This window comes from Piliocolobus tephrosceles, chromosome 4 (genome assembly GCF_002776525.5).
Source record: "Piliocolobus tephrosceles isolate RC106 chromosome 4, ASM277652v3, whole genome shotgun sequence".
In the NCBI taxonomy this organism is placed as follows: domain Eukaryota; kingdom Metazoa; phylum Chordata; class Mammalia; order Primates; family Cercopithecidae; genus Piliocolobus; species Piliocolobus tephrosceles.
This window is the reverse complement of record NC_045437.1, coordinates 91,500,731-91,514,411: the sequence shown is the minus strand read 5'-3', so window position 1 is coordinate 91,514,411 and position 13,681 is coordinate 91,500,731. Positions and strand designations below refer to the sequence as shown.

At 37.7% G+C, this 13,681-nt stretch overlaps 1 protein-coding gene across 1 annotated transcript in view; it reads left to right on the top strand.

Moving 5' to 3' along the window:
- The window catches only part of KIAA0825 (KIAA0825 ortholog), a 495,761-nt gene that overhangs the window by 9,735 nt on the left and 472,345 nt on the right, over positions 1 to 13,681 (top strand). The gene's annotated exons all lie outside the window — the stretch shown is intronic.

Genomic DNA, 13,681 nt, shown 5'->3' with positions numbered 1-13,681 from the left:
TGGCCTTTTCAGATAATTGTGAATATTCTTCTTTGATCACCAAAATTTGACAAGTGGAATTTTATTAAAATTTAGTTGCAATATAGAATCTGAAATCATATCAGTTTATTTTGGGCAAACTATTACATTAAAATCCCTTGGTCTATTTTGTACTTTGAATAAATCTTTTACAAATAGATGATTCTGTTACATAACGTACAACCTTTTGGAAAATATTGATTCATTGAGGTATGCTGATTTTCTAAATCTTAGTAAATTTCATTATACAATGTTAAAAATTCCCATTAGTTAATATCACCAGTAGTCTCATCAGAAGAATCTTGTAGTATTGGAAAACTGTCCATCTGACAGTATACAAATTTTCTAAAATTTGTAATTTTTGCTTGGAAAGCTCAAATTTTATCATTGACAACAAATATGGTCTGGTGTTTTCATTGAAGTTCCACCCAATTTGATTAATTTTGAGAAAATATATAGTGTATACACAGGTTAATGAAAGTATTAATAGTAATTTTTGGCCCGGTACAGTGGCTCAGGCCTGTAATCTCAGCACTTTGGGAGGCAGAGGTGGGTAGATCACTTGGGGTCAAGAGTTCAAGACCAGCCTAGCCAACATGGCGAAGCCCCATCTCTACAAAAAAAAAAATTATATATATATATACACACACACACAAATTAGCCAGGTGTGGTGGCATGCACCTGTAATCCCAGTTACTTGGGAGGCTGAGGCATAAGAATCACTTGAACTTGGGAGGTAGAGGTTGCAGTGAGCAGAGATTGCAACACTGCACTCCCTCCTGGGCAACAGAGTGAGACTCTGTCTCAATAAATAAATAAATAAATAAATAAATACATAGTAATTTTTACTTCCTATCAAAGACATAAGCAAACCTGGCACTATTCTGAGTGTGTAACGGTGAAAAAATACAATGAGTACTGTGGTAGGCAGGATAACGGCCTCCATGAGATACCTACATCCTAATCTATAGAACCTGTGACTATGTTATGTTACATGGCCAAGGGGAATTAAGGTTACAAGTGGAATTAAGGTTGCTAATCAGTTTACCTTAATATAGTGAGATTATCATGGATTATCCAAGTGGTCTCAATGTAATTACAAGGGTTCTCAAAAGTGGAAGAGGGAGGTGAAAAAGAATTCTGAATAATGCAGTGGGAAAAAGACAACCCACTTAGCTAGCTAGAAAATGGAGGAAGTGGGCCACAAGTCAAGGAATGAGGGCAGCCTCTAAAGCTGGAACATGCAAAAGAAACAATGATTTATCCCCAGAATCTCCAAAAAGGAATGAAGCTCCGCTCACCACTTGATCTTAGCTTTGTGAGACCTGTTTCAGATTTCTGACTTAGAAAACTGTAAGATAACAATTTTGTGTTTTTATGCCAATAAATTTGTGGTGATTTATTATAGCAGCAATGGAAAACTAATATAACTTCTTGTTTTTTGTTTTTTGTTTTGGAGGCGGACGCTCGCTCTGTCGCCCAGGGTAGAAGGCAGTGGCATGATCTTGGCTCACTACAACCTCTGTCTCCTGGGTTCAAGCTATTCTCCTGCCTACGCCTCCTGAGTAACTGGGATTATAGGCGCCTGCCACCATGCCCAGCTAATTTTTGTATTTTTAGTACAGGTGAGGTTTCACCATGTTGGCTAGGCTGGTCTTGAACTCCTGACCTCAGGTGATCCACCCGCTTTAGCCTCCCAAAGTGCTGGGATTACAGGCATGAGCCACCGCACCCAGCCTGATTTCCTAAAGTGTCAAAGATTTTGCACTTTTAGTACAAATGTCAATATAGCAAAAATGACATATAATGTTTTATTGTTATGAAAATAGTTTTGACGTTGCACACCACCTGAAAGAATATCAGGACTCCCTCAGAAGTTTGTAGATTATACTTTGGGATCTCGTAAATAACTTCATAATTTCTCTGTGCCAGCCACTAGCCTGGGAAATGGGATACAAAAGTTAAGAAGATATAGTCTTGTTTTAAGAAGATTATGTAGTCTGGTGGTTGAGAAAGTGATATGGTTTGGACATTTGTCCCCTCCCTCCAAATCTCATGTTGAAATATGATCCCCAGTGTTGGAGGTGGGGAATGTTGGGAGGTGTTTGGATCATGGTGGTGGATCCCTCATGAATGGCTTGGTGCCGTCCATGTGGTAATGAAGTCACTTGAAGAGCTGGTTGTTTAAAAGAACCTGGTACCTCCTCCCCCTCTCTTGCATGTAATACACAGGCTCCTGCTTTGCCCTCTGCCATGACTAAGCCTCCTGAGGCCTCACCAGAAACTGAACAGATGCTGGCACTGTGCTTGTACAGCTTGCAGGACCATGAGCCCCCATTTTAATGGGGTTGTTTGTTTTTCTCTGGTAAATTTCTTTGAGCTCCTTTAGATGCTGAATATCAGATCTTTGTCAGATGCATGGTTTCCAAATATTTTCTCCCATTCTGTAGGTTGTCTTTTTACTCTATTGATAGTTTCTTTGTCAAAAATCACATGCTTGTAGATACGCAACCTTATTTCTGATATGGGCTCCCTATTCTGTTCCATTGGTCTATGTGCCTGTTTTTGTACCAATACCAAGCTGTTTTGGTCGCTGTTGCCTGTAGTGTAGTTTGAAGTTAGGTAACACAATTCCTCCAGCTTTGTTCTTTTTATTTAGGATTACCTTGGTTATTCAGGCTCTTTTTTAGTTCCATATACATTTTAAAATAATTTGTTCTAGTTCTGTGAAGAATGTCATTGATGGTTTGATAGGAATAGCATTGAATCTATAAATTACTTTGGGCAGTGTAGCCATTTTAATGATATAGACTCTTTCTATCCATGAGCATGGGATGTTTTTCCATTTGTTTGTGTTTTCTCTGATTTCTTTGAGGACCGTTTTGTAATTCTCATTGTAGAGATCTTTCACCTCCTTGGTTAGTTGTATTTTTAGGTATTTTATTTTTGTGGCACTTGTGAATGGGATGACCTTTCTGATTTGGCTCTCAGTTTGGTTGTTGTTGGTATACAGGAATGCTGATGATTTTTGTACTTTGATTTTGTATCCTGAAACTTTGCTGAAGGTGTTTATCAGCTGAAGGAGCCTTTGGGCTAAGACTGTGGGGTTTTCTAGATATAAAATCATGTCATCTGCAAACAGATAGTTTGACTTCCTCTCTTCCTATTTGGATGTCCTTTGTTTATTTCTGTTCTCTGATTGCTCTGGCTAGGACTTTTGATACTATGTTGAATGGAAGTGGCAAGAGAGGGCATCCTGGTGCTAGTTTTCAAGGGGAAACTGCTTCCAGCTTTTGCCTATTCAGTATAATGTAGGCTATGGGTTTGTCATAGATGGCTCTTATTATTTTGAAATATGTTCCTTCGGTACCTTGTTTATTGAGAGTTTTTAACATGAAGAGATGGTGCATGTTATCAAAAGCCTTTTCTGTGTCTATTGAGATAGTTATGTGGCTTTTGTCTTTAGATCTGTTTATTTGATGAGTCACATTTATTGATTTGAGTATGTTGAATCAACCTTGCATCCTGGGAATGAAGCCTACTTTATCATGTTTCATAAGCTTTTTGATGTGCTGCTAGATTCAGTTTGCAAGTATTTTTTTGAGGATTTTTGCACTGATGTTCATCTAGAATATTGGCCTGAAGCTTTTTTTTTTTTTTTTTTTTTTTTTTGCTGTGTCTCCATCAGTTTTTAGTATCAGGATGATGCTGGCCTCATAGAATGAGTTAGGAAGAAGTACCTCCTTTTCAATTTTTTGAAATAGTTTTAGTAGAAATGGTACCAGCTCCTGTTTGTACATCTGGTAGAATACAGCTGTGAGTCCATCATCTGCTTCTGGGCTTTTTTTGGTTGGTCAGCTATTTATTGCTGGTTCAATTTCAGAGCTTCTTCTTATTCTGTTCAGGGATTTAATTTTTTCCTAGTTCAGTCATGAGAGGATGTATGTGTCCAGGAATGTATCCATTTCTTCTAGATTTTCTGGTTCATGTACATAGAGGTTTTATAATATTCTCTGATAGTTGTTTTTATTTCTGTGTAGTCAGTGGTAATATCCCCCTTATTATTCCTGATTGTTTATTATTTCTGATTGTGTTTATTATTTCTGATTGTGTTTATAATCTTCCCTCTTTTCTTCTTCATTAATCTGACTAGCAATCTATCAATTTTTTCAAATTTTTTTGAAATCCAGCTCTTGGATTTATTGATCTTTTAAATGGCTTTTCTTGTCTCTGTCTCCTTCAGTTCAGCCCTTATTTTGGTTATTTCTTGTCTTCTACTAGCTTTGGATTTGTTTGCTTTTGGTTCTCTAGTTCTTTAATTGTAATGTTAGCTTGTTAACTTGAGATCTTTCTAACTTTTTGATGTAGGCATTTGGTGCTATAAATTTCCCTCTTAACACTGTCTTAGTTGTGTTCCAGAGATTCTAGTACATTGTATCTTTGTTCTTAGTTTCAAAAAACATTTTGATTTCTGCCTTTATTTCATTATTTACCCAAAAGTCATTCAGGAGCATGTTATTCAATTTCCATGTAATTGTATCATTTTGAGTGTTTTTTGTTTGTTTGTTTTTGACATGGAGCCTCATTCTGTCTCCCAGGCTGGAGTGAAATGGTGCAATCTCAGCTCACTGTAACCTCCACTTCCTGGGTTCAAGTGATTCTCCTTCCTTAGCTTCCCAAGTTGCTGGAATTACAGGCACGTGCCACCACACCTGGCTAACGTTTTGTATTTTTAGTAGAGACAGGGTTTCACCATGTTGGTGAGGCTGGTCTTGAACTCCTGACCTCAGGTGATCCACCCACCTCAGCCTCCCAAAGTGCTGGGATTACAGGCATGAACCACCATGAGTTAATTTTTTAGTCTTGAGTTCTAATTTGATTGTGCTGTGGTTTGAGAGACTGTTATGATTTCAGTTTTTTTTTTTTTTTTTGCATTTGCTGAGGAGTATTTTACTTCTGATTATGTGATCAATTTTAGAGTAAGTGCTATGTGGCAATGAGAAGAATTTATGATTCTGTTGTGTTTGAATAGAGAGTTCTGTAGATATCTATCAGGTTTATTTGATCCAGAGCTGAGTTCAGGTCCTGAATATCTTTGTTAATTTTCTGTCTTGATCATCTATCTAACATTGTCAGTGGGGATATTAAAGTCTTCCACTATTATTGTGTAAGAGTCTAAGTCTTTTTGAAGGTCTCAAATAACTTGCTTTATGAATCTGGGTGCTCCTTTATTGGGTGCATATATATTTAGGGTAGTTAGGTCTTCTTATTGAATTGAACCCTTTACCATTATGTAATGTCTTTCTTTGTCTTTTTTTAATCTTTGTTGGTTTGAAGTCTCTTTTGTCAGAAACTAGGATTTTAACACCTGCTTTTTTCTATTTTCCATTTACTTGGCAAATTTCTCTCCATCCCTTTATTTTGACCCTATGTGTGTCATTGCATGTGAGATGGGTCTCTTGCAGACAGCATACAACTGGGTCTTGGTTCTTTATTCAGCTTGCTTCTCTGTGTCTTTTAATTGTGGCATTTATCCCATTTACATTTAAGGTTGATTTTGTTATGTGTGAATTTGAGCCTGTCATCTTGATGCTAGCTGGTTATTTTGCACACTTCTTATGTGGTTGTTTTGTAGTGTCATTTGTCTGTGTATGTTAGTGTGTTTTTGTAATGTCTGGTAGTGATTTTTCCTTTTTATATTTAGTGCTTCCTTCAGGAGCTCTTGTAAGGCAGGTATGGTGGTAACAAATTTCCTCAGCATTTGCTTGTCTGAAAGTGATCTTTTTTCTCCTTCACTTAGGAAACTTAGTTTGGCTGGATACAAAATTCTGGGTTGGAATTGCTTTTCTTTAAGAATGCTAAATATTGGCCCCCAATATCTTCTGGCTTACAGGGTTTCTTCTAAGAGGTTCACTATTAGTTTCATGGGCTTCCCTTTGTAAGTGACTTTTCTCTCCTGCTGCCTGTATTAGTCAGTTCTCACGCTGCTATAAGGACATACCTGAGGCCAGACACAGTGGCTCACACCTGTAATCCCAGCACTTTGGGAAGCCGAGGCAGGTAGATCACGAGGTCAGGAGTTCAAGACCAGCCTGGACAAGATGATGAAACCCCATCTCTACTAAAAATATAAAAGTTAGCCTGATGCAATGGCAGGCGCCTGTAATCCCAGCTACTTGGGAGGCTGAGGCAGGAGAATCGCTTGAACCCGGGTGGCAGAGGTTGCAGCAAGCTGAGATCACGCCACTGCACTACAGCCTAGGTGACAGAGTGAGACTCTGTCTCAAAAAAAAAAAAAAAAAGGCATACCTGAGACTGGGCAATTTATAAAGGAAAGAGGTTTAATTGACTCACAGTTCCTCGGGAAACTTGCACTCATGGCAGAAAGCAAAGCAAACACTTCCATCTTCACAAGGCAGCAGGAGAGAGAAGAATGAGAGCCAAGCGAAGAGGGAAGCCCCTTATAAAACCATCAGATCTCATGAGAACTCACTCACTATCATGAGAACAGCATGAGGGTAAGCACTCCCTTGATTCAATTACTTCCCAGAGGGCTCCTCTCACAACACGTTGAGATTATGAGAACTACAATTCAAGATGAGATTTGGATGGGGAAACAACCAAACTATATCACTGCCCTTAACAATTTTTCTTCCATTTCCACCTTGAAGAACCTGATGATTATGTGTCTTGCGGATGATCTTCTCATGGAATATCTTTTTTTTTTTTTTGAGACATAGTCTCACTCTGTTGCCCAGGCTGGAGTGCAGTGGCGCAATCTCAGCTCACTGCAAGCTCCACCTCCCAGGTTCATGCCATTCTCCTGCCTCAGCCTCCCGAGTACCTGGGACTACAGGTGCCTGCTACCACACCCAGCTAATGTTTTTTGTATTTTTAGTAGAGATGGGGTTTCACCATGTTAGCCAGGATAGTCTCAATCTCCTGACCTCGTGATCCACCTGCCTCGGCCTCCCAAGTGCTGGGATTATAGGCCTGAGCCACCGTGCCCGGCCTTCTCATGGAATATCTTACTGGAGTTCTCTGCATTTCCTGAATTTGAATATTGGCCTATCTAGCAAGGTTGTAGAAGTTCTTGTGGATAATATCCTGAAATATGTTTTCCAAATTGGTTCCATTCTCCTCAGTTCTTTCAGGTACACCAATCAGTCATAGATTTGTCCTTTTTACATAACCCCATATTTCTCGGAGATTTTGTTCATTCTTGTTTTATTCTTCTTTCTCTATTCTTGTCTACCTGTCCTTTTTCAGAAAGACAGTTTTCAAGATCTGAGATTCTTTCCTCCTCTTGGAGTATTCTGCTATTAATACTTGCGATTGCATTATGAAATTCTTGTATTGTGTTTTTCAGCTCTCTCCAGTTAGTTATATCCTCTATCCTGGATATTTTGTCAGCTCCTGCAATGTTTTATTGTGATTTTTAGCTTTCTTGCATTGATTTAGGATGTGCTCCTTTAGCTCAATGGTTTGTTTTAATCCACATTCTGATGTCTACTTCTGTTATTCAGCCATATCAGTTTCAGCCCCTTCCCGAAACCTTGCTGGAAAGGTGAGGTGGTCATTTGAAGGAGAGAATGCACTCTGGCTTTTTCGAGTTTTCGGCATTCTTGCACTGATTCTTATCTTTGTGGGCTTTATTTGCCTTTAATCTTTAAGGTTGCTGACCTTTGGATGGGGTTTGGGGTTTTTTTTGTTGTTGTTTTCTTTTTTAACAGTCTGGCCACTTTTCCACAGGGCTGCTGCAGTTTGCTGGGCATCTGCTCCAGTCCCAAGTTGCCTCAGATTTTTCCAGTATCTGGAGGTATCACCAGTGAAGCCTGTGAAACAGTAAAGATGGCAACCTGCCCCTACCTCTGGGAGCTTTGTCCCAAGGGGTACAGACCTGTTACCGGCCCAAATGCACATGTAGGAGGTAATTGGAGACCCCAGTTGGGAGATGTCATCCAGCCAGGAGGAACAGGGTCATGGGGATCTGCTTGAAGAAGCAGCCTAGCTGCACTTTAGTAGAGCAGCCATGCTGTGCTGGGGTACTCTTTCTGTCCCCGCATCAGGTTGGGCTTTCCAAAGCCTAGAGGCTGGAATAGCTAAGTTGCTGGAACACCTCAGTTGCTGAAACAGCAAAGATGGCAGCCCACCCCTCCTTCTAGGAACTCTTTCCCAGGAAGTTTTCAAACCTCTGTGGGCTAGAGAATGTCAGTGGGAGTGGTTGGAGGCTCCCAGTTGGGAAGTCCTACCGAGTGAGGAGGAACAGGTTGGGGACCCACTTAAGGAAGCAATCTGGTCACGCTTTTGTAGAGTAGCTATGCCGTGCTGTGGTACTACTTCCACTCTCAGGTGGTTTGGACTCTCCTAAGCCCACAGACTGGAATGGCTGAGTTGTCCAAATAACCTCAAGTATTGCTTTATAGAAATGTAAGCAGACAGGCCAGGCATGGTGGCTCACGCCTGTAATCCCAGCACCTTGGGAGACTGAGGCGGTCGGATCACGAGATCAGGAGTTCGAGACCAGCCTGGTCAACATGGTGAAACCCCATCTCTACTAAAAATACAAAAAATTAGCCAGGCATGGTGGTGTGTGCCTGTTGTCCCAGCCACTTGGGAGGCTGAGGCAGAAGATTCGCTTGAACCCAGGAGGCGGAGGTTGCAGTGAGCCAAGATCAAGCCACTGCACTCCAGCCTGGGCAACAGAGCTAGACTTCGTCTCAAAAAAAAAAAGAAATGTAAGCAGACTAACACAGAGATAAGCGAATCAGTGATGGCAGACAGCACAGAGTGACCAATGCTGTAACAGAGGCATAATCAAGTTATGGTGGTAATACTAAATATATATTGGAAAGAGAAAGAGACATAATCCTTCTCTTTATGTGTTTTCAGTTTAGTGAAAGAGAGGACAAAAATGATTATAAAATACATTAAGGTATTAAGGAAATATAAGAAATATATATATAGGAAATATATAAGGAAATATAAAGAATATAATATATGTAAGGAAATATAAATATAATAAGGAAATATAAGGAATATACATAAAGAACTATATAAGGAAATATAAGGAATATAATATGCTATGAAGGAAATATCCCCACTGATGGGGTAGGGAAGAAACATTTATAATTCCATCAGCTGTGTATGAGGGTTTCAATTTCTCCACATTCTCCCATCACTTGTTATTTTTGTCTTTTGATTATAGACATTCCAGTGAGCTGTGAAGTGGCAATACTTCCCCACATTAATATACAGATTTAATATAATTCCTATTAAAAAAACCAGCTGATATCTCATGTGGTCTCAATTTGCATTTCTCTAATGATGTTAAACATTATTTCATGTACTTATTGGCCATTTGTATGTCTTCTTTGGAGAAACATGCGTTCAATTCTTGGCCATTTTAAAATTGAGTTATTTATCTTTGTATTGTTGAGTTGTACTAGTTCCCCCCTTTTTTGGTGGCAGGGGGAGACAATACATGACAGTATTGATCTTAATTTAGAGTTTCATGGTAAACTTGCTAAAACCTAAATCGGATTACATTCCTCTGAGCTCCAAAACCTCTGTGGCATTCCACTGCCTCCTGCAGTCTTACTGGGATGGAGAATGCTGTGAAGATTTTGTACTAGTTCTTTATGTATTCTGGTATACATGATTTGCATATATTTTCTCCCATTCCATAGGTTGTCTTTTCACTTTATGGGTAATCTTTGAAAAACGGCAGTTTTGAATTTTAATGCAGTCCAATTTTTGTTGATTCTGCTTTTGGTATTACGTTAAGAAACCATTGCCTACTCCAGTGTCAAGATTTCCACCTATGATTTGTTCTAAGAATTTTTTTATTTTAGTTCTTACAGTTAAGTTTTCTATCAATTTTGAGTTAATTTTTTTATATCTTGTGAGGAAAGGGTCCAAGTATAATTCTTGTATGTTGATATTTAGTGTCTCAGCAACATTTTTTTAGAAGACTAATATTTTCCCTGTTAACTTTTCATGGAACCCTCATCAAAAATGAGATGAAATACAAGAAACTCCATAGCAAAAAAAGAAAAAAAGAAACTCAGATTTTAAAATAGGCACAGAATCTGAATAGGCATTTCTCAAAAGAAGTCATACAAATGCCCAATAAATATATGAAAACATGCTCAACACCACTGGTCATCAGGGAAATGCAAATCAAAATCACAATGAGGTATCTTCTAATTCCAGTTAGAATGGCTATTATTAAAAAGACAAAAAATACCAAATGCTATCAAGGGTGCACAGAAAAGGGAACCCTTACATACTGTTGGTGGGAATATAAATTAGTATAATCATGATATAAAACAGTATTCAGCTTTCTAAAAAGTAAAACTGAAAATAGAACTACCATATGATCCAGCTGTCCCACTACTGAGTATTCATCTAAAGGAAAAGAAATCAGTATATTGATGAAATATCTTTACCCCCATGTTTATTGCAGCACTATTCACAATAGCCAAGATATGAGATAAACCTAAACATCTGTCAGCAAATGAATAAAGACATGGTATACATGGTATACAGTCATGTACTGCATAACGACATTTTGGTCAACTAAAGACAACAAATATGATAGTGGTCCCATATGATTATAATGGATCTGAAAAATTCCTTTTGCCCAGTAATGTTATAGCTGTCATATGTAGTGTAATTCATTACTCATGTTTGTGATGATGCTGGTGTACACAAAACTACCAGTTTTGTAAAAATATAATTATGTACAATGCATATAATGCATAATAGTTGATAATGATAATAAATGACTGTTACTGGTTTATGTGTTTACTATATATTTCATTATTATTTTAGCATATTCTTCTACTTATAAAAAAACTGTTAACTATAAAACAGTTAACAGTTTCACTGTAAAACAGCTTCAAGCAAGTCCTTCAGGTAATATTCCAGAAAAAAGCATTGTTATAGGATATTCCAGAGAAAAGCATTGTTATACTGCTCTATGCTTGTAGTTGCCCATGAAAACCTTCCAGGGAGACAAAATGTGGAAGTGGAAGTCCGTGATATTGATCATCCTGACCCTGTGTGGGCCTAGGCTAATGTGTGTGTTTGTTTCTTATTTTTAAACTAAAATAGTTTAAAACATTTTAAAAAAGTCTTAAAATATTTTTAAAAACTTATATAATAGGGATATAAAGGTAAATATTGTGTACAATGTGTTTTATGCTAAGTGTTATTACACAAAAGTAAAACAATAAGTTTATAGAGTAAAAAAGTTATAGTAAGCTAAGGTTAATTTATTATTGACAAAAGAAAAATACTTTTTACAAATATAGTGTAGCCAAAGTGTATGGTGTTTAATAAAGTCTACAGTAGTGTTCAGTAATGTCCTAGGCCTTCACATTCACTCAGCATTCACTGACTCACCCAAAGCAGCTTCCAGTCCTGTAAGCTCCATGAATGATAAGTGCCATATACCGGTGTACCGCATTTTTTTGTTTTTTATACTATATTTTTACCATACCTTTTCTATGTTTAGATACACAGATATTTACCATTGTGTTACAATTGCCTGCAATATTTAGTACAGTCACATGCTGTACCAGTTTGTAGCCCAGGAGCTATAAGCAATAGCATATAGCCTAGGTATATAGTAGGCTATACCATCAAGGTTTGTGTAAGTACACTGTAATGTTCACACAATGAAAAAATTGCCTAATGATGCACTTCTCAGAATGTATCACCATCTTTAAGTGACACATGACTGTATACAGAATGGGATGGGTTTGTCTTGGATATCGGGGTAATACTGTCATTGTAGAATGTGTTGGAAAGGTTTCTTTGTTTCCTGAAAGAGCTATTAATTACTTTCAAACACTTTTATGCATCATATGAAATGTGTAATATTCTGTTTTTTCTTTCGTTCAGTAAAATATATTTTCTAATATTGCTGTCACTTTTTTTGGTGCATTGGTTATTTAGGAGTGTGTTCTTTAACTTCCAAATATTGAGGGTATTCCCAGATTTCTTTCTGCTATTGATTTCTAATTTAATTCAATTGTGCTCATAAAACATATGTCTTATGATTTTATTCCTTTAAAATTTATTGAGATTTGTTTATGACCTAGGTCCATGGTCTATTTTGGATAATGATCTTGATGTTTGCCAAAAAATGTGTATTCTCAGCCTACATCATACTGAATGGCCAAGAGCTGGGAGCATTCCCCTTAAAAACTGTCACAAGAAAAGGATGCCCTCTCTCACCACTCCTGTTCAACATAGTATTGGAAGTCCTGGTCAGAGCAATAAGGCAAGTGAAAGAAAGAAACAGCATCCAAATAGGAAGAGAGGAAGTCTTACTATCCCTGTTTGCAGATGACATGATTTTATATGTAGAAAACCACATAGTCTCAGCCTAAATGCTCCTTTAGATGACAAAAAAAAATTTCAGCAAAGTTTCAGGATACAAAATCAACATATAAAAATTACTAGCATTCCTATACACAACAACAACCAAGCATGGTGCCAAATCAGGAACAAAATCCCATTCACAATTGCCACAAAAAGAATAAAATACCTAGGAATACAACTAACCGGGAAGGTGAAAGATCTCTACAATGACAATTACAAAACACTGATGAAAGAAATCAGAGATGACACAAACAAATGGAAAAACATTCCATGCTCATGGATTGATAGACTCAATATCATTAAAATGGCCATACTGCCCAAAGCAATTTACAGATTTAATGCTGTTCCTATCAAACTACCAATGACATTCTTCGGAGACTAGAGAAAAACTATTTTAAAATTCCTATGGAACAAAAGAAGCCCAAATAGCCAAGGCAGTCCTTAGCAGAAATAACAAAGCCAGAGGCATCAAGTTAGTTCATTTTAAACAACTACAGGGCTACAGTAACCAAAACATCATGTTACAGTATAAAAACAGACACATAGACCAATGGAAAAGGATAGAGAGCCCAGAAACAAGGTCACACACCTACAACCATCTGATCTTTGTCAAAGTTGACAAAAACAAGCAATGGGGAAATGACCCCTATTCAATAAATGGTGCTGCGATAACTGGCTAGCCACATGCAGAAGTTTGAAGATGGACCCCTTACTTAGATGATGTACAAAAATCAACTAAAATGGATTAAAGACTTAAATATAAAACCCAAAACTATAAAATCCCTGGGAGACAACCTAGAAAATACAGTTCTGGCCATAGGAACTGGCAAAGATTTTGTGACAACCAAAAGCAATTGCAAAAGAAAAGCAAAAATTGACAAATAGTACCTAATTAAACTTAAGAGCTTCTGCACAGCAAAAGAAACCATCAACAAAGTAAAAAGACAATCTACAGAGTGGGAAAAAATATTTGCAAACTATACATCTGACAATAAAGTCCAGGCTGAGGTGGTCTCAGATGGAGATGAGGAACTTGTTGGGAACTAGAGCAAAGATAACTCTTGTTAAAGTTTAGCAAAGAGATTGGTGGCATTTTGCCCCTGCCCTGGAGATTTGTTGAACTTTGAACTTGAGAGAGATGATTTAGAGCATCTAGTAGAAGGAATTTCTAGGTAGCAAAGCATTCAGGATGTGACCTGGATGCCCTTAAAAGCATTCAGTTTTATATAGTCACAAAAAGATGGTTTGGAATTGGAACTTATTTTTTAAA